Source organism: Notamacropus eugenii, chromosome 1 (genome assembly GCF_028372415.1).
Source record: "Notamacropus eugenii isolate mMacEug1 chromosome 1, mMacEug1.pri_v2, whole genome shotgun sequence".
Classification (NCBI taxonomy): Eukaryota; Metazoa; Chordata; class Mammalia; order Diprotodontia; family Macropodidae; genus Notamacropus; species Notamacropus eugenii.
Window position 1 is genome coordinate 523,217,411 of NC_092872.1, and position 27,293 is coordinate 523,244,703.

Below are 27,293 nucleotides of genomic sequence, written 5' to 3' on the forward strand. Positions count from 1 at the left end.
CTTGGGATTGCTTTGTACTCAGAGGAACAGGAAGTGATGACAACAGCTGTAGTCTTCAGTCCTCTGAACCAACTAAGACTGGAGATTGACCTCAATACCTTTTTAAAAATAGTATTTTATTTTTAAAATTTAGTTATTTTATTTTTCCCCAATTCCATGTGAAGACAATTTTTAATAGTCATTATTTTTTAAGGTTCAATACATTTTAAGACAAATTAGTCTAACTTCATAGGGAGAGGTTTTAGATTTTGCTCCTACTGGACATCCCATACCATCTTCCCTAGCAGATTGTGCCCTCTAAACTGCTCACCATTTCTCTAAACTTCACTCTCCCCCTACTTACTGGTTCCTTCCCTGTTGCTGCCTACAAAAATGTCCATAATTCCTCTAATCTTAAAAAACCGCTCACTTGACATACCATGTAAGTGAATTATCATGCTATATTTCTTCTCCCTTTCATGGATAAATTCATTGGGAAAAAACCATCTATTCTCACTTCCTCCATTTTTCTCTCTTTTGTTCAATTTTCAACCCTCATCAATGTGGCTTCCAACCTCATCACTCCACTGAACTTCCCTTTCCAAAGATCCTAGTGATCTCTTGATTGCCAAGTGTAATGCCCTTTTCTTAGTTCTCATCTTTCTTGATCTCTCTGCAGCCTTTGACACTACTGATCACCCTTTTCTTCTAATATTCTCTCCTCTCTAGGTTTTCTTGACACTGCTCTCTTCTCACTTTTTTCTTCTTCTTCAGTATTCTTTTCTGGATGCTTCCACAAAGCATGAGTGTCCCCCTATACTATAGTCTTTGCTATCAATGCTACTATTTACTACTATACCCTGTCTCTCCATACTGCTTCTCCTGGTCATATCATCAGCTCTCAGGTTCAGTTATGATCTCTCTCCTGAGCTTCAGTTTCACTATACCAACAGTCTTCTGGACACCTTGAACTAGATGTTCTGTAGACTCAGAATCAATATGTATAAAACAAAATGTTATGTTGCCTCTAAACTTTCCCCCCCTCCCAGACTTCCCCATTACAGTCAAGGATACCACTATCCTCCCAGGCACTTCTCCCTTTACAATATCTCTTCTAGATGTGTACTTCTTTTCACTCATACTACATCACTGTGATGAGCAGAAAAAAAAAAGTTTCTGGGTAATTAATAATCCATTTATTAACTAGGCTAGCTAGCAATCAATACATTTATGGTCAATGGTTTCTCTTGGTAACCAAAGACACCCAATGGAGACTCTAAAAGCTATAAATAATCCTTCTGAAAATCAGCACCAATTGGTGAATATTTAATGAGGAGATGAGCTGAAAGTTTTCAGCTCCTCCTGAGAACATGACTTGATCATAAGACTCAGCCACTTTTAGCAATTTGGACAGGGGAATCCACCTCCACACAGACCACTCTAGTTGAATTTCTCCTTCATGAATTGAGTCACCCTAAACTCTAATGGAGGAGTCCAAGGACAGGGCCTTCTTTCTCCAGGGTAAGGATGGTCCAGACTGGATTATGCTTATTTTTTAAATAAAAGTTAGGTCTCCTAGTTGGGTGGAGTCCCATCCAAGACTGAAGAGCATATTTCTTGAGGACTAAGAGTAATCTCATCTATCAGACCTGTCTTTCAGAGACTGACTTTAACAAGAGCTAGGCCTTCATGAGGAAATAGGAGAAAAGCCTGGATCTCAATTTAATAATTGGTTATTAATAGCATCATAAAAATTTTTCTCACTATGATGACATAAGCCCTCAGCACCTCAGTAGCTTTGTGGTTGGTTTCCCTGCCTCAGGTCTCTCTCTGGTGGAATCCATTTTCCATTTAGCTGCCAGTGTTTTCTTTTTTTTTTTAATTAATTTATTTAACTTTTAACATTCATTTTCACAAAATTTTGGGTTCCAAATTTTCTCCCCATTTGTCTCCTCCCCCCACCCCAAAACACCAAGCATTCTAATTGCCCCTATCACCAATCTGCCCTCTCTTCTATTATCCCTCCCTTCCCTTGTCCCCATCTTCTCTTTTGTCCTGTAGGGCAAGATAACTTTCTATACCCCTTTACCTGTATTTCTTATTTCCTAGTAGCAAGAAACAGTACTCAACAGTTGTTCCTAATACTTTGAGTTACAACTTCTCTTCATTCCTCCCTCCCTACCCATTCCCTTTGGAAGGCAAGCAATTCAATATAGGCCATATCTGTGTAGTTTTGCAAATGACTTCCATAATAGTTGTGTTGTGTAAGACTAACTATATTTCCCTCCATCCTATCCTGCTGCCCATTGCTTCTATTCTCTCTTTTGATCCTGTCCTTCCCCAAGAGTGTTAACTTCGGATTGCTCCCTCCTCCCATTGCCCTCCCTTCCATCATCCTCCCTACCCTGCTTATCCCCTTCTCCCCCACTTTCCTGTATTGTAAGATAGGTTTTCATACCAAAATGAGTGTGCATTTTATTCCTTCCTTTAGTGGAATGTGATGAGAGTAAACTTCATGTTTTTCTCTCACCTCCCTTCTTTTTCCCTCCACTAAAAAGTCTTTTGCTTTCCTCTTTTATGAGAGATAATTTGTCCCATTCCATTTCTCCCTTTCTCCTCCCAATATATTTCTCTCTCACCACTTAATTTCATTTTTTTAAGATATGATCCCATTCTATTCCATTCACTCTGTGCTGTGTGTGTGTGTGTGTGTGTGTGTGTGTATGTAATCCCACCAACTACCCAGATACTGAAAAGTTTCAAGAGTTACAAATATTTTCTTTTCATGTAGGAATGTAAACAGTTCAACTTTAGTAAGTCCCTTATGACTTCTCTTTGCTGTTCACCTTTTCATGCTTCTCTTCATTCTTGTGTTTGAAAGTCAAATTTTCTTTTCAGCTCTGGTCTTTTCATCAAGAATGCTTGAAAGTCCCCAATTTCATTGAAAGACCATTTTTTCCCTTGAAATATTATACTCAGTTTTGCAGGGTAGGTGATTCTTGGTTTTAGTCCTAGTTCCTTTGACTTCTGGAATATCCTATTCCATTCCCTTCGATCCCTTAATGTAGAAGCTGCTAGATCTTGTGTTATCCTGATTGTATTTCCACAATACTTGAATTGTTTCTTTCTAGCTGCTTGCAATATTTTCTCCTTGACCTGGGAACTCTGGAATTTGGCCACAATGTTCCTAGGAGTTTCTCTTTTTGGATCTCTTTCAGGTGGTGATTAGTGGATTCCCTGAATACTTATTTTGCCCTCTGGTTCTAGAATCTCAGGGCAGTTTTCCTTGATAATTTCATGAAAGATGATGTCTAGGCTCTTTTTTTGATCCTGGCTTTCAGGTAGTCCCATAATTTTTAAATTGTCTCTCCTGGATCTATTTTCCAGGTCAGTTGTTTTTCCAATGAGATATTTCACATGATCTTCCATTTTTTCATTCTTTTGGTTTTGTTTTGTGATTTCTTGGTTTCTCATAAAGTCCTTAGCCTCCATCTGTTCCATTCTAATTTTGAAAGAACTATTTTCTTCAGTGAGTTTTTGAACCTCCTTTTCCATTTGGGTAATTCTGCTTTTTAAAGCATTCTTCTCCTTATTGGCTTTTTGAACCTCTTTTGCCAATTGAGTTAGCCTATTTTTCTTTTTCTTTTTTTTTTTAGCCTATTTTTCAAGGTGTTATTTTCTTCAGCATTTTTGTGGGTCTCCTTTAGCAAGGTGTGGACCCGCTTTTCATACTTTTCTTGCATCTCTCTCGTTTGTCTTCCCAGTTTTTCCTCAACCTCTCTAACTTGATTTTCAAAATCCTTTTTGAGATCTTCTATGGCCTGAGCCCATGGTATATCTATTTTGGATGTGTGGGATACAGAAGCCTTGACTTCTATGTCTTTCCCTGATGGTAAGCATTGATCTTCCTCATCAGAAAGGAAGGGAGGAAATATCTGTTCACCAAGAAAGTAACCTTCTATGGTCTTATTTTTTTTTCCTTTTCTGGGCATTTTCCCAGCCAGTGACTTGACTTCTGAGTTTTCTTTCCACCCCCACCTCACCTCCAGATCTGCCCAGCCAGTGCTTGGGGTCTGAGATTCAAATGCTGCTTCCTAGCCTCAGGGCTTCGGGCGGGGGTAGGGCTGCTATTCAGTGTGAGATTAAGTTCAGGTGCTCAGGTGGGGGCAGGGCCACCTCTCTGGCTCGGTTCCCTCAGGGGGTTTATGCAGAGACCTTCAACAATGAATCCCAGCTCCTGCCTGTTTGGGGAGCCCCGGGTCTGCTGCTGCCCCTGCTGCTGCCTCCCAAGTGGGGCCAAGCCACGAGGACACCCCACTCCCCTGTCGGCCACCCAAACGGTCTCTCTCACCAACCCTTGTCACCTGTGGGTGGAGGGGCCTGGGTGGCCACTGGAGATTCTGTCCCCAAAGCCTGCTCGGATCTGCTCCTCTCGGTGCTGCGCAGCCAAGGCAGGGCTGGGCTCTGCTCCAGGTCCGGGGTGTGATCGACCTTTTGAGTCAGGTTTTCAGGGCTCTCTGAAACAGAAATCTCCTCCACTCCATTGTTCTGTGGCTTCTACTGCTCCAGAATTTGTTGGGAGTTCTTCTTTACAGATATTTTATGGGCTGTAGGTTCAGACCTAGCATATGTGTATCTTTCTAATCTGCCATCTTGGCTCCTCCTGCCAGTGTTTTCTTACAGCACAGCTTTGATTTAGTCACTTCCCTGCTCAACAGATTCCAGTGGTTACTTACCTCCAGGATCAAATGTAAAATCTTTTTTGGTATTTAAAGCCCTTCACAACTTGACCCCTTCCTACATTTTTCCCTTTCTTCTTACCTTTTATTCCCCTCCACACTGTTCCTCACATACAAAACCATCTCTCTTTGCACTGACTATCCCCCATGACTGAAATGCTCTATTTCCTCACCCCTCCTTCCTAGCTTTTCAGATTTTGTTGTTGTTCAGTTGTGTCCAACTCTCTGTGACCCCATTTGGGGTTTTCTTGGTAAAGACACTGGACTGGTTTGTCACTTCCTTGTCAAGTCCATTTTACACATGAGAAAACTAATATAGATAGAGGTTAAGTGACTTGCCCAGGGTCACATGGCTAGTAAATGTCTGAGGCTAGATTTGAATTTGGGTCCTCCTGACTCCAGGGCCAGTGCTCTATCCACTTTGCCACCTAGCTGCCTCACCAAAAATGTAATACAGAGCAAACACAAGGTAATTTTGAAGGGTGCTAACCACGAGAGGAATCAGGAAAAATTTCATGGAGAGGGTGGTGTTGAAGCTGGTATTGAAGATGTGAGAAATGTGCTCCCTCTGTCGTGAATGCTCGTTGTTGGAGCCAGGAAGACTCTCATTTTATTTTACATTCCTTGTGAATGGGTAAATCCCTCCAGGGGCACACTTGTTAAGGCTAATACAAGGCTATTTATTTCCTGTTCCCGATTCAGATATCCCCCTTTTTTTCCCCATCAGTTGGATGCAACTTCCTGAGCCTCCTATTTCATGTTCTTCTTATCATGCATCAAATATGTATTTAATTTAAATTAGCTGCTATTACTCCTGCAAAGCTAGAAGTAATGTTAGTCCTGTGGAAATAGAGTTCCTTCTGTTGTTTCTCACAAAGAAAAATAGAAATTCTGAGAGGCAGAAATGAGAAGAAGGAGTCTAGTCCCCCTCCCCTCAGAGTCTGGATTCAGTCCTTGTTGCCTTATTTCACAGGATCAGTTTCTCTCTCTTTTTTTTTTGTTTTGGTTCATGCTCCCACCTGATAGTAAAGCTGATGTCTAGGTTTCCCTGAATGTAGATAACAAGGTCCCAAATTCCCACACAAGCATTTACTGTATAATATGTATGTTGTGCATAAGACAGCATTTCTTTCACCCCAAAAGGAAATACATAGAATACTAAGGACTTAGCAGACTAGGGAAAAAATTAAGGCACTCAAGTAACCCATTAGCCTCTCTCTAGAAGACAAACATATTTGAGGGGATGCTAAATTAGCATTCCCCTTCACATTGGACCTTCACTGTCTGAGCAATCCTGACAAAAGCAGGCCAGTTCTGATCACCTGGCTGTGGTACACGGATCTCTTTTTCCTGGCATGTTGCTCCTGTTCTCCCAGCTTCAAGGACCACTTTGGTAATTTTCCTTTCTGCCAGAAGCAAATTGTTGATGAAATCTTCCTCAAAGAGATCAGTATCTGAACTCTCAAACTTGGAATTATCCATGAGGTAATTCCCAAGTCTGGCAAAACTTTCTCTCAGGATCTCCCCTCTCAGGCTGCATGGAACCACATATCTACGCTCTGCCATGTGCTTCTGAAGGAAATCTAACTGTTTGAGCAGGGAAATCCCATCCTCAGGAACTCTACTCTCTAAAAACAACTTGACATTAGAACTTTATTAAACACACCATCCACATCCTGCCACAGAGATGATAGACTAAAAATCCAGAAAGAGACATTCATTTTTGGCCATGGCCAATATAGGAATTTGAGTGTTCTTTGTGAAGCTTTTGGTTTTGGTGTGTGTGTTTGTGTGTGTGTTTAATTGAAAGGGTGGCCAGTGGGATAGGGAGAGATAATAAATGCTTGTGAAAAGAAACAAACAGCATTTTTTATAAAGGATCTCATGGAACAAATGGCCTGTGCTCAGAGAAGAAAACCAAAGCACAAAAGAAAGGCACAAGAAATTTAATGTACAGGATCATCTGGCTACCTGGGTAAATACATAGACAACTCACCATATGCTTCACCTGTTAGTTGCCATTAACTTCTCCTAGGAGAGGAGGAGCAGGAGGAGAGTGTGAGAGAGACAGAAACAGAGACACACATACAGAGATTGAGAAATTATTGATTTTTGTTGTGATAGGAGAAAGATTGGACATGTAAACTAAACTAGTTTTTTCTTAAACCGTACTGAAACATAGTCAAGCCTCAGTTGACTTAAGGGATGAAGGCAGAGGTGGGGAATCTATGGCCTTGAGGCCATATGTGGCCCTCTAGGTCCTCAAGTGTAGCCCTTTGACTGAATCCAAACTTCAGTTGGAAAAAGTCTGTGTCAGGAAGGGCTTGAAGAACCAAGGTTTGGCTACTAGGAAGTGGCTTGCTTTCTGGTGACAGTGGGAAGGTAAAACTACCTTCCTGGTTTCATTGGAAGAGGGAGGGGGGATTCCTCAGCAAAGGCATCTAAAGGGGCAAAGATTTGATACTCCCCACTCGCACTACTGAACTTCTAGGGAGATCATGGCTGGTGGACTGGAGAATGTTCGGTGAGTGATGATACAAAATGATTCTTGTTGTCAACCCTTGCACTAGGACAGGTAACATCCAGAAGGGTAAGTGACCTCTTAGTTACCTTATTAGAGATGGTCCTGATCCATGCTGAGAGTTGGTGATTTAAATCCAGAGACCTACTGGAAAGGAAAAGAATTGATATCACTTGCCACATAGACTAGATCATTAAGATTCAAGACTTGTTCCTTCTGAGGGGAAGAGGTAAAGCCTAGAATTCCTGGTCTTTATTCACATCCATATTCTCTCACTACTTTAGGGGACCATTACATTGCTTATTTTTATTTTGGGGTGAGGGTTTTTTTATTTTAACTTTTCTTCTTCTAGTGATCCCTAAGCCACACTTCTCATGTCCCCAAGATTAATCATGTTCAGTAATGGCCCTACAGCCATTTAAGTGGTGGAAAGTCTTCTAGAAGAACTTAAGACTTTTTCACCAAGAGGTGGTATGGTAGAAGCAATATCTGCCATGAAGTCCAGGCAAAGTTTTTCCTTAAAAGCTACTGAAACTATCCTTGAGACTTTATAGGCTCAGGAGACTAAAGCTCAGACTGTTGACATAGCTCTGTACTCAGATGGCCTAAGCACAAAAGCCAGTCCACAAGGTGGTAGGGGTTGCTCTCTTCCCTCAGGTTTCTGATCAGCAGACCAGCATGGCCAACAAAGAATCAAGGAAGCTATACTCCACTGAATTAATGCTGTGTCCTTGCTAAATATCCTTTCTCTGTTATCATTAAGAAAGCCTTCTTTTGTTAACTATTAGATAATTTATGAATATCTCATTTTGTTCCAATCCAAACCTGAAGTACTAGGTATGTCTGAATTAGTCCCAACCTACAACAGTTGCCATTCATGTTAGAGTCAGCCTCAGTCACTGGAAATCAACTAGAGTTGCTCTTTTTGTCTTTTCAGCAAGGTCTTCCTCCATTGGAGGCGTCTTTCAGATGCATCCAAAGGTCTTTTTCCTGTAATCTCATCAAATTGATTTGGTTGAACTTATCAGGTGGATCATGGGCTTCCTGATCAACCCTTCCCACTACAGTTGATTGAGTGAATTATTTTAGAGATCCAGTGCATAGGGGCACAAAACTTAATAAATAATTATTAAAAAATGTATAGCCCAGACAGGAGCCCAAGAAGACACTAGAGAGGTAAAGAAGTTGAGAAGCCTGAGTGATAACTGGTGCCCTCCACACATGCAGAGTAAGTGAGCTGGTAGTTTGGGGCTAGAGACTTAAAAGGACATTTATTTGCTCATGGCTAGTTGAGTAAACTGGTACCATTTGAGCTTAGAGCTTTTATATAGTGCCTCCTATGTGTCAGGCACACACACATACACACGCACTATCAATACATATATATATCCATATATACACACACATATATATGTATAAACACACACACATACACATACACTATAAATACATATATATATACATATATACATACACACACATATATAAAATCTTATTTGATCCCTTCTTACAGTTGAGGAAATTGAGACAAACAGAGGTTCAGTGAGTTTTGGCTAGCAAGTTTTGTCTGAGGCTGAGTTCAAACTCGGGTCTTTCTGACTTCCGGTTCAACGTTTTGCTTGCTGTATTGCCTAAAGAATAGTGGTCTATACAAAAATATTTATAGCAGCTCTTTTTGTGGTGATAAAGTTGGAAATTAAGGGGATGCTGATCAGTTGGGGAATGTCTGAACAAGTACTGGCATATGAATGTGATAGAAATGATGAGGGGGGGAATTTCAGAAAAAAAAAGTGGCAAGACCTATATGAACTGATGCAGAGTGAAATGAGAACTGGAAGGTTACTGTGCACAGCAGCAGCAACGTCATAATGATGATCAACTATGAAAGATGTGGCTACTTTGATCAATACAGTGATCCAAGACAACTCCAAAGGATTCATGATGAAAAAAAATCCATCTACCTCCAGAGGGAGAACTGATAAAGTCTGAAGTGAAAAAAGAAGTATAATTTTCTCCCTTTCTTTTTCTTGCTTTTTAAAAGAATATGGCTAATATAGAAATTGGTTTTGCATGATTTCATATGTATAATTGATACAATGCTTACATGAGGGGGGAGAGGGAGAGAATGTAGAAGTCAAAGTTTTAAAAGAAAGGAAGGTTGAATGTGCTGCCATAAAGAGAACATGACAGGGGTTGAGGGGTTATGTATGATCTGCTTTTCAAATAGACCAAATCCTTCCTCTGATTAGTAACTAAACACCAGAAGTGTAAAACCTATAAACACACTCTAATTTCTTCCTAAAGTTAGAAATGGGGAATAGAACCCTGTTGTAGTTAGCATATGATGCTGGATATGACCTGTATAGTCTCAGTGGTTGGTGTCAAGCAGAGCCCGTGCCCCACAGGTATATAAACTACCTGCTTTGTATGTAGGTGCTACAAGTTCCCTAGGTCCAGAAGACAACACTTGGGGATACAAAACACCATACAGTAGTGATTCTTTATTGATGCATTGATTACCTTTGTGCTCCCCTCCATTAGGGCACTACACCATGGCCCCCATGTATCACCTTTCTAGAGGACCTGATTTTGTCTGCATATATATATCAATAGTTGCAAATGTCCATATTATATAAAAAGATCTGTATATGTACAACGCAACCAATTCCTCAAGTGTCATACTAACCCAAAATACTGGATAAACAGCAAATAACTGAAAAAAAAAAAAAGGAAGATTAAAAATAATGAAATAATAAATTAAAATGTTAAAAAAGGAAAAAAAATAGCACTCTAAACAGCTGCTCCAGGCATGTGTCCCTTTTGCTATCAGTTGAAACATTGTCCCTAGGAGTGGAGAGGGAGGGAGCAGGGTTTCATAAGTAAATACAAAACATATGCAGATCAACAAAAGAAATTTTGAGGGGGACAGACAGGAGGAGGAAAGGCCTTATGGGCCTTATGTAGGAGGTGGTACCTGATCTATACTTTGAAGGAAGATACGGATCCTAAGAAGAACAGGAGAGGAGAGAATGGATGAAAGAACATAGGACAGCTTGTGCAAAGGTCGGGGTAAGAAGTGGAATATCATGGATAGTGAGTGGAAAGTAGGCCAGTTTGGTTGGAACAGAGATTGGGAGATGTGCCTGCAGAATCTGCAAGCAAAGCATTAGTGTCCCCTCCACAGCTGGGCCATGTGCATCTCCAATCTTCCAATGACTCTTGGTAAAAAGTAAGTGTGTGTGTGTGTGTGTGTGTGTGTGTATGTGTGTGTGTGTATGTGTATGTGTGTGTATGTGCATGTGTGTGTGTATGTGTATGTGTATGTGTGTATTATGGGTATCATTTTTGTCCAGAGATGTTGCATTAATTTCTTTGACACATAGTCATACATTCTCTTTCAAAAGGACCATTATAAATGTCAAATTTGTACCATTCAACACCTCATACCCATTCAACTAAAAAAATAAATAAAATTAGGAAACTCAACTGTGAGAGGCCTATGATTAACAAAAGTTCATTCTGGACCTGTGATTTCACTGGTATACTCCCCACTATTGCAAAACAGCAATTGTTCTCCAACATATACTTCTAGAGAATTGTCTAGGGCTAGTGAGAGGTTAAGTGATTTCACCCAGGGTCACACAACCACCGTGTGTCAGAAGCAAGACTAGAACCAATGTCTTCCTGACTCTAAAGTTGGCTATCTTTCCACTACACCAAACCACTGCCGATAGTTCAGGAGTAGGGACTTACAGGGACATTTGCTCATGCCTTATTTTCAGTTCCTTGATATGTTGATCCTTTGACCCAATAACTCTTGTATTGGGACCATGATTTGGTCTATGGTTTTGGTCTTCACCAATGCAAACCCCTTTGGAAGCTGGTAGATGATCTAAACTACTAGAGCCAAAAACCATCATGCTGTGGTCATGCTGGCAGTGAGCCCCTTCACACTTAGCTAGAATAATGGCAGATGACAAATACGCACTCTGACCTGGGCTTAAGAACCATTTCCAGCTTGGGAGAATCTTATAGAGGTTGGGCTCTTGTGTCATAGGCTCTGAGAACCTAGAGCATGGCTTCCCAAACTTATTTGGCCTACCACCCCCTTTAAAAAAAATACTCAGCAACCCCCCCCCCCCCCCATTTAAGTCCTAGCTCTAACACTTATTGGTGTGCCAAATCATTTAACCTGCCTGGTTCTTAGTTTCCTTAATTATAAATTAGGGATAGTAGTATAGTAGTTTTCATACTAACTGCCTCACACAATTGTTGAGAAGAAAGGGCTTAAGAAACCATAAAGTACTTTAGAAATGCTTTTTAATCCCATATGTTTTAATTAGTTCAGTCAAGCTGGAAGGATTAAGTGAAAGCTCTACTGACAAGGTAATCCTGAAACATGTCACCCCAAAACTTTCCAAAATTGCAGTGTTAAGACAGCAGACATAGCTTAACTAAAATAAGCAGCATTGCTTTTTACCTGGATATTGACTTGTTTTGTGAAATTAATGACTGCTGTTGGTAAGAAATGTGTTCTTAATAGCTCCACAAATCCATCAGATGTTTTGTTCTTAGATGAGAAAGCAGCTGAATGAAATAACATATATATCTGGGCCCCCTGGACTCTCAGGAGTCCTATATGCTTCAGTTCTGGGCTTCCTTAACTGTTTGGCTTTCTGTGTAATAGTACCATCAAATTTTCCTATATATCTCAAAGAAGACAATTACAGTGCTTTTTTTCCCCTTCATATCTTTAGGTTTTATATCACTTTCATTTCCCAATGAGTTTCTCTCCCCTTGGCAGAGAGATATCCAGAAGAAAAGACAAGTTTAACAAAACTAATCAAAATATATAAAAAGTTTGACATGCTGTAGTCTTCCACAGCCATAGTTCCTCTTCTTTGAGGCCATACTTGGTTACTATGATTTTGTACATTTATTTTAAATTCTCTTACATTATTGTACTTATAGTATATATTATTTTCCTAGCTGCTTACTTCACTTTGCATCAGTTCATGTGAGATCTTCCCATCCTTCTCCATTTTCATCATTTCTTCATCACAAGCCTATTCCGTTATACACATGAACCACAGTTTGAGCAGCTATTCTTCAATCGATGGGTATCTATTGTGTTTCCAGTTTTTGCTATTACAAAATTTGCTACTGTAAATAGTTTAGCGTCTATAGGGCCTTTTTGTCACTGGCCTCCTTAAGGTATATACCTAGAAATGCAATGTTTACCAAAGAGTGTGGACCTGTTAGTCACTTTATTTGCATAATTCTAAATTGCTTTCAAAGTTGCTTGTACTGATGCACTTGCATTATGTATCTTCCCACAACCCTGCCATTATTTCTAGCCTTTGTTATCCTTGCCAATTTTCTGCGTATGAGGTGAAATACCAGAGCTGTTTTGATTTTCATTTCACTTATTAGTAGATATTTGGAACAGTCCTTCATGCAGATTTTAATGATTTGTAATTCCTCTTTTGAGGACTATTTGTTCATAACACAAAGTAGATATTTTAAGTGCAGAATTTGCTCAAGTGCCAGGACTATTCTCATACTGCCAGGGCTATTCCAGTTCTAGCAGAGGTCCATCCCATTGCCAGAATAGGTTTGTGTCAAATACCAAAAATTTCAGTAATATATGAACATGCCTTCCCTGGATAGTCTTTATATTGCTGCAAAACTCCCTTGGAGGTAGTGGGAGGGAATACATACACATCATCCTGGAAACCACTGTTACCTCAGGTCTGAGAATACAAAAATCAACTGATCTTTGACCACAGCGACCTCTGGCGTCCATGATGCTAATTTCCCTTATTTGCCTCTACAGAGGGTTTCCCCTTTCCTGGCTGTCAGACACAGAGACTTCATAGTTGGACTTCTTAGGACCTTCTTGTTGCGTTAAAGAAAAGAAACAAAGAAAGAGCTATTCTGTAGCGGCAGTTAGGGCCTCTGTACTAAAAAGACAGATGAGTTCTGTATTCAAGACTGGAACTCAGATTCAAATTGTTCCTTCCAGAAAATCTGTGTTTCTCTTCAATATAACAAGTATTTATCAAAAGCCTTTTATATGCCAGGCTGGGACTGCTAGGTGATGCAGAAGGTAGAGTGTCAGATCTGGAGTCAGGAAGACTCCTCCTACGGAGCTCAAATTTAGCCTCATATACTTATTATCTGTGTGACCCTGGGCAAGTCACTTAATGCTGTTTGCCTCAGTTTCCTCATCTGTAAAAAAAGCTGGAGAAGGAAATGGCAAACCACTCTAGTATCTTTGCCAAGAAAGTCCAGAATGGGGTCACAAAGAGTCAGACATGGCTGCAACGACTGACAAACAATATGCCAGGTACTGTCCTGAGGGCAGGGGTATGTGGGAGGGTACAAATAATCCAGAAAGATCTCAAATAGAATTGGCACTTAAACTGAGTCCTGAAAGGAGCTGGGGATCCTAAGAGGCAGAGGTGAAGAGAATATGTATAACAGAATATGTATAATTGCATGTCCTAGGCAAAGACATGATGTTTGGAGATCATAAGATCTAGAACTAGAAGAGACTTCAGAGGCTATCTAGCTCACCCTGCCTTCATTTTACAGATTATAGACAAGGAAACTAAGGCCCAAGGAAGTTGAGTGACTTGCTTAAGGTCAAACAAGTTACCATTCGAGGTGGTGTTTGAACCAGGGTCTTCTGAAAATTTTATAAGTGGTCTCCTGATGGAGAGGTGATGGACTCAGGTGCAGATTGCAAAATATATTTTTTGGACTTGGCTAATGGAGGAGATTGTTTGGTTTAGTTATGCATATTTATTATGAGGGCTTTGTTTTTCTTTCTTTTTCGATTGGGGTGGGAAAGGTGGGAAGGAGAGAATGTGTATTAAATTGAAAAAATAATTAAATTTTTATAAAAAAATGTTATGTGTGGGAAACTACTAGGAAAACTGGAAATCTATTTGATAGAAGATAGACTTAGATCAGCATTTATATCACATTCCAAAAATTCTAAATGGATACTTGACCTAAATATAAAAGTAATATCATTTTTAAAAAATCAGAGGAGAATGGAAAGTAGTACTTTTCACAATTACGCCTACAAGAAGAATTCTAAAATAAACAAGGGACAGAAGTGTTCATAAGATGTAAAATAGATCATTTGTATTACATAAAAATCAAAAGGCATTTGCACAAGCAAAACAGCTAGAAGAGAAACTATTTTTGGAAATAAGTAATTAAATCAAATATCTGAGAAAGAAATCTGCTAGAAGTGATAAAAGGATATAAGGCCAAGAAATATTTCCTAATAGGCAAAAGGGAAATGTTTATATCTATATATTTAACAAATGGTTTTCAGAATAAGAAATTCAAGTAATCAATAATCATATAAAAGATTGCTGCAAATCACCAATAAGAGAAATGCAGTTGAAAATAGTTCATATTTCACTTCATACTTTCAAAGTACCAAGGATGATACAAGACAAAGAGAAGATCATGTGGATGGGATGTGGGAAGAGAGGCACGCTACTACACTTGGTGGAGCTGTGAACTGGTCCAACCATTGCAATAATTTAAAAATTTTCAAGAAAAATAACTGAACTGTTTAGACACTTAGACCCAGCCATCCATGTACTATGTACATAACCAAATGAGGTCAAAGACAGAAAGAAAAAGTCCAATATATGCTAAACTATTCATAGACATATTTTAGGGAATAGCAAAAAACTGGAAACAAAGTAGGTGCCCATAGCAAGGGACATGACTGAAAAAATTGATATGTGAGTATAATGGATGATTTTTCTGTTCTAAGACATGACAAACTGAACAGTTCAGAGTCACTTGGGCAGACCTGAATGAATTTATGAAGAGTGAAGAAAGGAAAAAATATATGCATACATACATACATATATATATGTGTACATGTATGTATGTGTGTGCATGTATTTTTGGAAAGGGAAACACTAAAAGAAATCAGAATTCAGATTAAGAGAGTAACTATATTTAATTCCAAAAAACTGATGAAGAAATGTCTTTGGGGACTATGAGAGTGAAATGTTTCAGAGTCAATATATTAGTTTTACTTGCTTGTTATTCTTTGTTGTAAGGAAGGATTGGGAAGTAGGAAGGTTGTTTTGTGTGAGTGATACTTTTAAAAAGGAAACAATAAAATAATTTTTTAAGTTTAAAAAAGAAATTCTATGTTTAGGGAACATCACTTGAGATGATGTTTCTCAGTGTGTAGTCCCCTAAGACCCAGGCAAAAACAGCAAAGCAAACTCAGAGGGTGAGAGCCAATAGCCATGAGGTTGGCTTAGCCTTTTGGGGAAGGATGTACTCAATCATGTATCCTCACATCTCAATTCTTATTCATTGAATGTTAGATCAGGAAGAGTTAGGGTTCATCCAGTTCAACCTCTTCATTTTGCATGTAGGGGAACAGGGGGGCAGAGAAGGGATGTGATTGACCCATCGTCATACATCTAGAAAGTAGGAAAGAGAAGAGATCATCGGCTACAGATCTGGTGCTCTTTCCACCAGCCAGTATGTGTCAGAGGCAGACTTGAACCCAGTCTTCCTGACTTCAAGGATGGTTTGAGGAAACCATACTGTGTTTCCTTTAGCATTGTAGAAATGGGACTTGATGGTTTCTTGATTCAGAAAAAGGCTGCAGTCAAGAAATTTCTACTTTGGGATCAATCAGAGGGTAAACAGATCATCACAGTCAATGTCCAGGGCCAGTGGGACCAACTGATTCTTTATACATAGGATGCACTGAAGCAGAAAGATACAGAAACTCTCCAAAATCAGAACAGATCAAGGGCCAAGACGAGAAAAGAAACTAAGGCCCTCGTTCCCAGACACCTAATGAGAAGGGCCAGAGAAATTCCCAAGGGGCCTTTCCAGCTCCATAGGACAGCCCTGAATCCCATAAAATCTGCACTTTCTTCCAATACTACTAGAAATATTCAGGTTTTAAAGCCCCTATGAATCACTGCATCTCATAGCTGGAAGGGACCTCAGAGACCATCTGGTCCAACCTATACTTGAACAAAAATGCTCTCTTTGTCATGGAATGGAAAAGTATTTATTAAGCACTTACTGTGTTCCAAGCAATGTTTGAAGCGTTTGGATGCAAACATGAGGCAAGAAAGTCCCTACCCTCAAAGAGCTCACATTCTAACAAGAGAAAACAACACATATAGGAGAAATCAGCTGTAGAGTAGATAGAAAACCTGATGGGCCTTAGAATTCAGCAATAGCATGGATAGCAATGCCCAATGGCAACATGACTGGGAAAATGGCTCCCTGGGTCTTTGGGCCTGGTAGCAGGACAGTGGTAAAGCCTGGCAGTCCTCCATATTACCAGAAGGATATAGTTGATGACACTCTGCTCATTGAAGAGGTCTGAATGACCAAGTCTAGTTTTTAGCCAGGAATCTGGGCCTGTAACCATTAGGAAGGAGAGATCCTGGGCTCTGGACACGTGAGGATTGGACTGAGCTGATGAGGAAAAAGGATTCCACATTGGTTTTGTTGCCTTCACCCTTTGGCCCTCCTGGACACCTGACAAGAACCTATCCTTTGCTTGAAGACTTCTAATAAGGGAAAATCCACCATATATTGAGGAAGACCATTCCACTTTTGGATAGCTCTAATTGTTAGGAAGATTTTCTTTACATCAAGGCTAAAATTATCTCTTTGCAACTCCCTCCCACTACTCCTATATCTGCCCTCTGGGGCCAAACAGAACAAGTATAATCTCTCTTTGTTGTAAAAGTTATTCAAATATTTAAAAACCATTGGTAGGTCTGTAAGCACAAGCAAGGTGGAATTTCTGTTTTCTTTTTAGAGTTCAGTTTCCCAGGCTCAAGCTAAATTGTAAACATCTGAAGGATTAATCGCCTTTGAACCCTGATAATTCACAGCTGTGCTGAGTCACACAGATTTCATGCCATCTGGCTCTGAACCAATCATAGGACCAGTCTTTGTTATATATTCTGGGAAGTTGGCATTTTGCTCTGGGGACTTCTTCTTGAGAAAGGCCTTTTGATTCCCTGGACCCAACTCTGGGTAGCTACTTGTTAAGACACCCCACCCCCCACTCAGATGTTGGTGGGCTCCTGGTTAGGTGGTGTGTGTAGGTGGTTGTATTACTTTGTTCAGACACTTGGAGCCCTGTCTGTTGAATCTCTGTGCTAATTTCTCTGCTTGTATTTTCTATACTCACTTCTTTCTACTTATCTGTAATTAAAGTAAGATTGTTGACCCCTTTGAAGCTGTCTTTCCTTTAGAAAGGCAGATCAAGGAACCTGTGCTAGCAGCCCACCCTATGTGCTAGTGTGGTTGCTAACACAATGCCCAACTTATATTTCCTCTTTTTTCAGACCAAGCCTTCAAAAGCTCCTTCTACAACATGAACCTCAGGTTCATGACCCCTTGCCAATTTTTCCTCCTTTGGACACTCTTACAAATGTCCTTACTAATATGCAGCACTCAGGATCAATTACAATATTTCAGATGCTGTCTAACCAAGCCAGAATGCAGCAAAACCATTATCTCTGTAGTTCTGGACATTAAGATTGGTGGTACTCCAATTCCTTTCTCTTCACTAGGTCTCCCCATCTCACCTAGATTGGAAATACAGTCACTCATGGGTCCAGACCCATTATCAGTGCAGATGCTTTGACCTGCTCCAATTCTGACTCAGGTTTGCCCTTCCTTAGGCAATTAAGTGGCACTCTACTGCTAGGACCCCACCAGATTGGTGCCAGATTTAGTATCAATATCCAACTGACTCAGAAATCCCAAACTCAAGTAATCATTGACTTCAGCCTCCCCCATGGAACAGATTACAAACATATATTCCCATGTCTAGGAGCCACCATGACTCTCTTAAAGTACTCTAAATTTATATTCAATACTTTTGGCTCTCTTATCTGGTACTTTATATGGAGTTTTCAGTCTACTAACCACCTACTCCCCCCACCAGTCTTTTTTCAAACAAATTGCTATCTAGCCACACCCTTCAGAGCTGAGAGAAATGATTCATTTGGACCCCTACTCTATTCCAATGAATGTTAATCAGTTTGATATGATTCCATAGGGGTAGTGATTATAAGATCTCTATATTAGACCTCAAAACCATGAACGGGAGTTTGTAAGTCTACTTGCTTAATCATAGGAAGCTAACTAGAGGCCTCACCCTTGTTTTTCCTTGTTATGGTGACCAAGCCCAGTATGGTAGAGGTGACCTGATTACATGAAAAGTTCCCCAACTTATTTTGGAAACTCTAAGTCACTCTCTCTTGTCCAACATGAGCAGGTGACCACTTAGTCAGTGGAGATGCCCCATGCTGATATACTATTTTTTTTTTTGCCAATATATCTTTTTTGGCCCTTGAAGCAAGGTCTATCAACCAATGGGATTTTGTATTTTGTGTAGCCACTCTAGAAATCACTACCTCCTTCAAAAGTCCACTCAGCTGCCACGTAAGAAGTAGTGAAAACATTCTTCACCCCCCCCTCCCCCAAGTTGGCATTATTCCCTCTGTCCTCAATTTAACTGATAGTGACTTATCTATGTACAGGGGATGTTCATCAGTAGAATATAAGCTTCTTAAGGGAAGGAACTCTTTTGCTTGCTTGTATTTGGGTATCTAGCACTGAGTACAGTGTCTGGCGATGGCTTAGGAGGAGAAAGTGAGGCTGGTGACCTTGCACAGCACACCCTCATTCAAAACAAAATCAAATGCAAGTCATGTCATCATTTCTCTGACATCACGGTCTTCTACGAAAATGAAGGACGAACACAACAACAAAGCCACTCTAGAGTATTCAAGTATCAGATCAGGTATCAAGCCTTATAACATAAGGCCCTGGAAGAAGGGGGCTTTTCAGATCGTGAGGAAGATCTGAAGTCTACTTCATTAGAGGGGACCATGAACCCTTTAATAAATTGCCATTGTCTCAGAGCTCTGCCTCAGTGACTTTTCGTGGAGACTGGGCAATTACAATCACAAAGCTAAGCTGCCTACATCTTCAGGGTTTTAGATATACCCTTGAGAGGTCAGGATTGACTTTCTCTTATGCCATTGATTCAAAGCCCCATCAGTAAGTCAATAAACTTTATTAAAAGCCTACTATGTAGTAGGTACTCTGGGGATACAAAAACAGTCAAAACAAAACAAAACAAAAAAACCCAAGTCCTTGCTTTCATGGAGTTAAGAAGACCAATGTCTTTTCCCCCAAAGTATCAGTTGTTAATCACTGCTAACCACCTCAAGCAGCTTTTAAAGAAAGGGACATTTACTAGGTTGGTACAATAAGAACATCTGGTACAAAATACAGTCTCCCTCCAGTACTTTCAGAGTCTCAGGGAGAGTGAGCTCAAGCCTGGAGAGCACTTAGGGCAAAGAGATAACTAATAATTAACTAGTGGCTAGAAGACCTTTTCTCCTATTTGTGGGGTGCTCAAGGAGTTCCCCTTAAGCATTGTATAGTCTTAATAGGGATGGGATCTAAACCTCTAAAAGGAAAAGACCATGTGTTTGGGATCTGGACCTCAAAAAGGAAAAGCCCCTGAACTTTCCCACATGGCTCAGGTCCTTGGTGTTCACCTGGGGCCATCAGCCCTTCTCAGTTAATTAAGTGTCCTTTCATTGTCTGCACCTGGTCCCATCCTAGACTGCTACTCCCTTAATTCCATTTAGACCCCTTCTCTGTTCCCACAGTCTTCTGTATAAAAGATCCATCTTGCCTTACTGAAAGTGCTCAGATTCTATCTGGATGGCTTGCATTAGCAATACAAATGTTTAGATTCCTTAAGTGTCTGGCCAGTGTGGCAGATTTTTAGAATCATGCCCACCTTCTACTGGTATTCCAATAAACCTTGTTTTTGGCTGAAAGTTTAGGTCTAATTCATTCTGAAAGGACCCACGTGTTGCTATTTTGGGGTCCTGACACCCCTAAACCTCAACAGTCTTTTTGCTGGGCTATTTGTAAAGCCATTAGCCCAGTCTGTCCTTGGTTTTTGATGACACAGTGTCCCAGCTGATCCAGGAACACTGTTTAAGACATTAGTGGGAAGATGGGAGCAGCTGTTGCTATCCCAAGAATGTGATGGTAGGATATCAATGAGAAGATGGAAAGGCTAAGCTCTTTTGGATCCTACCAGACTGGCAAAGGGGGAGCAGGTAAAAAGATTTGGCCAAGACCAAAGTCAAGTTTTCACCCTCACCCAGCTGGTTCCTTCACACTCTAGTAGTTTCTGAAATTTCCTCACTCATCAACACAATTGATAATTTATAGATGATCTCATGATGTGGCCAAGGTTCTTCAGTCTATATGTTCTTGTGCAAAGTCTTTATAACTTGAAGCCCTTTTTGTACTGCCTAAGGTCTTTTGATGAATTGATTATGGTCTCACCTAGTTAGGATATCAGAGCTAAGGTGAGATGAGATAATTTTAATCCTACCATTACAAATATTTTTGTAGGCCTTCTAGTCCTGATTCTTATTTGTGTCCTCTTCCAAATCCATAGGAGGTCTAAAAAATGTGCTGGGGGGTTTGTGTGCTTGGATATTGTATGACTACCAATGGCGCATACAGCTATCTACTTGTAATTTCTTAATCTTTCTGGTCATAAAATTCTCTAATGATAAGCTTTATGCTGCTTCTTCTGTGCAATTTTTTATGTGGCAGTTATCTCCTCTATTACTCTCCGCTGACCTTCCGGTAACCCTCAATTTTAATTCTTTGGAGGCTGTGGTATTCTTACAAGGCTGTGGTTTTCTTTGGATACTCATTGGTATTCTATGACTCACAAACATAAGAATCACCTGAAGAATCTTGTTTAAAAAGATGGGACTTTGTTTCCAGAAGAAGCTTGGGGTCCTTAAAAGTACTGTTCAATTCCCCAAAGACAATCCAAGTCACTTTCTTGTTCAGTCTTGGGCCCAACTTATGGTCCATTTCATGAGTATAAGATCATAGAAATAGAACTGGAAGGAAAATTGATAATATAGTCCAATCCCCCTCATTTTACAGATGAGGAAACAGAGGCCTAGAAAGGTCAGGTGATTTGTTTTTACTCCATTCTCTGATGAAAAGTTGCCACTATTCAAAAGTAGAAAGGATATGGAAAGGAGAAGTAAAAGATAGTCCTGGAAAGGCTGGGTGACTGTATGCTGTAAAGGGCTCTAAATGCCAGACTAAGGAATTTAAACTTGAATAGAGAAATGATATGATAAGACTCATGTACAATGGAAAATGGGTCTGATAAGAATATTGTAATAGACCAGGTCTGATTCACACAAGTTTTGTAGCTTAGGTTCAAGATTGAAATGAAACACTCACTCATAGGTTATTTAACAGCTGAGAAAAGAAGGTTGACCTAGCCAGAGCAAAGGGAAAGATATTCAGAAGGAAAAAAGGGATACTCAGTAAATGATACAGCATTGATTGGCTTGGTCTCTGCTTCCCTGTTACTCTGTTGCCCATAAGGTTGAGGAAGAAGTCAGCTGATTGACTCCTCCTTCCAAGGTTCTTATACTTAGGGAACCAGGGAGCTAACTTATTGGCTGGTGAGCTTTTAAATGGTTCCTTCAGCCAATGAAGTCTTGGGGAAGATTTCAATACCTTTTGGTTGGTTGTTGTCCTTCGTCATCGAAGAGGACCAAAATGACATCACCATAATAAAGTGAAGTTTCAGTGTGTCCAACTGTGGTTCATCAGACCCATATGAACTCGGAATGCTCTACCACAGGTTGGGCACAGATAGTTTGTGTGAATATTTGGGGTGCATATACCATATTTGTACATCCTACGTTTACTTTGTGCTGTCTCACTTCTACTCTGCTCAAAGAGCACAGCACCCTTTCTGATGTGGGCACACCAGGCTGAGCAGTCCTGTGCCAGTGTCTCCCATGTTGCACAGTCAAATACAAAGTTCTTGAGAGAGTCCTTATATCATTTCTTCTGACCACCATGTGATTGTCTGCCCCATGCAAGTTCTCCATAAAATAGTCTTTTTAGCAAGTGTACATTTTGCATTGAAACAATGTGACCAGCCCATCAGAGTTGTGCTCTCTGAAGCATAGTTTGAATACTTGGCAGTTCAGCATGAGCAGGGACTTCAGTGTCTGGTACCTTATCCTGCCAGGTGATCCTCAGAATCTTCCTAAGACAGTTCAAATGGAAGTGATTCAGTTTCCTGGAATGGTGCTGATAGACTGTCCATGTTTCACAAACATATAACAATGAGGTCAGCACAACGGCTCTATAAACCTTCAGTCTGGTAGTCGGTCTAATCCCAAACTTTTCTTTGGAGCCTCCCAAACACTGAGCTAGCTCTGGCAATGCATGCATCAATCTCACTGTCAATGTGTACATCCCTGGGAAGTACACTACCAAAGTTAAGTGAACTTATCCACAGCATTCAAAACTTTTCCATTTGTTGTAACTGATGGTTCCAGGTATGGATGATGTGATGGTGGCTGATGGAGCACCTATGTTCTCTTGGTGTTAATTATTAGGCCAAAATTAGCACACGCAGCAGAGAATTGATTCATACTTTGTTGCATCTCAGCTTCAGAGGCTGCATTGAGTGAACAATCATCTGCAAACAGAAAATCATGCACCAACACTCCCTCCACTGTGGTCTTGGCTTGTAGCCTTTTCAAATTAAAGAACTTACCATCAGTACAGTAGTTGACCTTGATGCCATGTTCATTCTCATTGAAAGCATTTGTCAACATGGCTGAAAACATCCTGCTAAAAAGCATGGGAGCAAGCACACAGCTCTGTTTCACTCCATTGGTGACTGGGAAGGCACGAGAGCATTGTTCATTATCCAGAACCTGGGCAAACATGCCATCATGAAAGTGATGTACAATATTGATGAACTCAATACCTTTTAAGGAAAAACTAAAGTAGACAGCATGGGACTGAGCTTTAGGAAATTCCTCCCAATATAGCTGTGAGGGGTGGTTTGAAGAGTGGAGAAAAAAAGACAAGAACATCTCTTAGGAGTTTTTTTAGTAATCTATGATAATGATAATGAGGACCTTGAATAAAGTAGTGGCAGTGAGAAGATTGAGGATCAACTAAATATCAAATATTTTATGGCAGCTAGGTGGCACAGTGAATAGAGCTCCAGACCTAGAGTCAGGAAGACCTGAGTTCAAATGTGACCTCAGATATTTACTAGCTGTGTGACCCTGGGCAAGTCACTTACCTTTGCCTGCCTCAGTTTCTTCATCTGTAAAATGGGAGTGATAATAGCACCTAACTCCCAGGGATGTTGTGCGAATCAAATGAGAAAAATTGTAAAGCACTTAGTACAGTTCCTGGCACACAGTGAACTCTATTTAAATGTCAGTTATTATTACTGTGGTGATATAAATGATAGGAGTTGGTACCTGATGGATACAAGGGACAAAGAAGAGTTAAAATATTATTAAGGTTGCGGTGCCACCAAGAGAAATTATGAATTTAGTAAAATAGAAGTAGGATTTGGGGAAATAAGCAAAATGTAGCAAGGGGTCAAACAGGGCATGGGCAAAGTTACCCTTCCTGGTTCTGGCTGAGCACGTGTGCAGCTCAGTACATACCTTGGGGATGACAAACTCCATGACTGTTTTCTGCTGGCCATGCAAAACTCAGCACTTGACTGCTCTGGAGATGATGATGCCATCCCCTTATTGGCTACTGAGCAGGAGGAGCCAATAATTCAGTGTACCTTAAAAAAAAAGTGTGAATTGGCCCCTGGTGCTTTCTTCTACTCTCCTAAGTAACAAATAGGGGTCTTTCACTAGAATTTTCATGAATTCATAATGCCCATTCCTCCACCCAGGGTGTATACATATATATAGTTCATACATGTCACCTAAAACAGGGGCACTAGATGACCCTTGAACACAGGCCCCAGGGTGTCTTTGCTGCTTTTCCTGAGTAGGTGACCAAACATCAATCTTCATATGAATGGATCCAAACCTGGCGATAACTTGGATGAGTTCTAGCACTCCTGGCTCCATCAGGAGGGCATGACTAATGGCAAGGGGATGTTTCTACACAGGAGAAGATGATCACCTAAAAGATGAGAAGTTCAAACCCTTCCCTAGCTTACCAGTAGGCATGGACTTTGAGGGAACAGTGAAGAGCTAAGGTGAAATATAACAGTGCTTACTCAGAAATTCCCCAAAGTGCTTTTTGTTAACATGAAACTTAAATCTCAAACTCCTGGGAGACTATCACAGTGGGGGAGAGGTGTGTGGCAAGCAGGAAATACACATTTATATAATGCCTATTATGTGTCAGACACTGTGCTAAGTTCTTTACAAATATCTCACTATTCAATCTTGTTTTAGGACTCTTTGCCAATGCTTGTGAAAGGTTTACGTTAGCATTCCTTTTGTGTGTAAGAAATAAATATTTGTCCCATATCTGATTCATATTTACGTTGAGTACTTTTTTCTCCACCACTTAGGGAGATCCTAGATAGGAGCAAAAAGCTAAACTTTAAATAAATTGTACCTGAGATACCACAGTGAGGTTATAATGAGCCAATAGTGTGAGAAAAGGGGTCCCAACCCCTCTCATTAGAGTCCAGTTTCCCCCAGGACTGAAGAGGCTATAGTGCCACTAACACTTCTGTGTTCAGCAGCAGTTTATAACATTAGACAAGTTTTAGATGTGCTTCATTTTAAAGATGGCAGGACATCCAGATGGAGATGTTGTCTAGGCAGATGTATGTGGGAGATCATGAGAAGTCTGGGGCAAGAAGAAGCCCAAGATCCTAGAGCTCAGGATGTATCTGTGGTAGGACTTCTACTTGGATCTTCCTTATTCCAAGACTGGCTTCCAATCCATCGTCATGTCATAGTGTTTCACAAACTGACCATAGTTAAGTCTGTAGTAAATGCTCCTTGAATTGAACTGTTACCCTAAGTAAATCACTTCAGTTTTCTAAGCCTGTATTTCCCCATCTATAAAGTTGGATCAAATGAGCTTTCTCATATCCCATGATTCCTTGATCCTGGCTTTGCAACTAATTAGCTTGGCAATTGTGGGCAATGTACTTCACTTTTGGGGGTCTCAGTGTTTCAGTATGTTAAACCAGTATGCTCAAAATGGTCTCTAAGGTCCCTCCCAGCTCTAAATATTATAATGTATCCTTTTTAAATTACATTTTTTTTGTAAAGGAAAACTAATTTTCTATTCTGCTCCCCACTATCAAAAAAACCCCCAAGCCCCCATAACAAATATGCATAGCCAAGAAAAACAAATTCCCACGTAGGTCATGTCCAAAAATTATGTCTCATTCTGTACCCTGAGTATATCACCTCTCCTTCAAGAGGTGGTTTCAATTGTAACATTCTCTTTTTTATGGTAATTTTAGAGTTCCAAATTCTTTCACTTACACTTTCAACTTCCCCATCCATGAGAAGGCAGCCACTTTGACATGGATTTTACTTGTATAATTATTAAAAATATGTTTCTATATTAACTATGTTGCAAAAGAAAATACAGATAAAAATAAATAAACTGGAAAAAAAAAAGAGATGGTTTCATCTTGGGTCCTCTGGAATTGTGGTCAATCATTGAGCTGATCAGAATTCTTAAATCTTTCAAAGCTGTTTGTTTTTACAGTGTCATTATTGTATAAATTATTCTCTGTATTTTGTTTACTTCACACAAATCTTCCCAAGTTTCACTGTAACAATTTCATCTTATGGCACAATAGTATTCTATTACATCCATATATCATAATTTATTCAACTATTCTCCAATCAATAGGCATGACCTTTGTTTTCCGTTTTTTCCTCCTCCAAAAAGAGCTGCTATAAATATGTAGGTCATTTTACTGTTTCTTTGATCACTTTGGGGGTATAGAGCTCGTAGTAAAGCATTGCTGGGTCAAAGGATATACACAGTTTAATGACTCTTTGGCATAGCTCCAAATTGCCTTTCAACATAGCCAGACCAATTTGTAGCTCTAAGAACCATGAATTAATATGCCTACTTTCTTGAAGTTCCTTTACCATGTCATTTTTCTTTTTCTTTTCTTTTCTTTTTTCTTTTTTGCCAACTTTGACAATCCGATGGTGTAAGATGGAAGCTGAGAGTTGCTTTACTTTGCATTTCTATCATTATCAGTGATTTGGAGCATTTTTTTCACATGACTGTTGATAGCTTGGACTTCTTCCCTTGAGAATGCATGTTCATATTCTTTGATCATTTATCAATTGAGGAATGGCTCTTAATTTAGAAATGTGAACCTGTTCCTTACTTATCTTGGAAATGAGAGGTTACCAGAGAAACTTTCCATAAAGATTTCCCCCCAGTTACCTGCGTCTCTTCTAATTTTAGCTGTGTTCATTATGTTTACGCAAAAACTGCTACGAAATCAAAACTGTCCATTTCATCTTGTGTGATCCTCTCTAAACTTTGGTCATTAACTCTTTTCTCTATAAATAAATGTTTCTTTGTTCTCATTTGTTTATGTTGTCATAAACATCATCCTTTTATGCACTTTCCCCCTTATATAAAGTCAAGAGGCAGCTAGGTAGCATAGTGAATAGAATGCTGAACTTGAAGTCAACAAGATGAAATTCAAATCCAGCCTCAAACACTTACCTGCTGTGTGACCCTGGGCAAGACACTTGATCTCTGCCAGTCCGAGTGTCCTCATCTGTAAAACGGTTGGGAAATAATAGCACCTACTTCACAGGATTGTTGTGACAATTAAATAATAATTGTAAGGCACTTTGCAAACATTAAAGCAGTACATAAATTTTACTTATTATTACAAATTCCATTCGAAATTTATCTTGGCATATGGTGCGCGCTGTGGGTCTACACCTGGTTTCTGCCAGACTGTTCTAATAACTACTTTTTGGTGGATAATAGTCAACTCCTTCCATGACACCTCGAGCCAGTAGTACTGTCCTAGAGCTCCACATGTCCTCCCAACGGTCTTAGACTTTCAGAGACCAAAGCCCTGCCAACGGCCATCGTGGAAGGAAAGAATTCTGAGAGCAAAAACAGCTGGAATACTCCTC

At 40.0% G+C, this 27,293-nt stretch overlaps 1 long non-coding RNA gene across 2 annotated transcripts; it reads right to left on the reverse strand.

The window, feature by feature from the left end:
* Positions 1–26,959, reverse strand: LOC140520108 (uncharacterized). 2 transcript variants are annotated; one of them, XR_011972397.1, is made up of 3 exons: positions 23,844–23,931; positions 7,329–7,386; positions 1–98 (listed from the first exon to the last, which is right to left on the reverse strand). It is a non-coding gene; the product is annotated as an uncharacterized lncRNA (long non-coding RNA). The 2 variants fall into 2 exon arrangements; XR_011972396.1 differs by lacking the exons at positions 1–98; positions 23,844–23,931 and adding exons at positions 6,701–6,749; positions 26,869–26,959.
* Between the last annotated feature and the right edge of the window lie 334 nt (positions 26,960–27,293).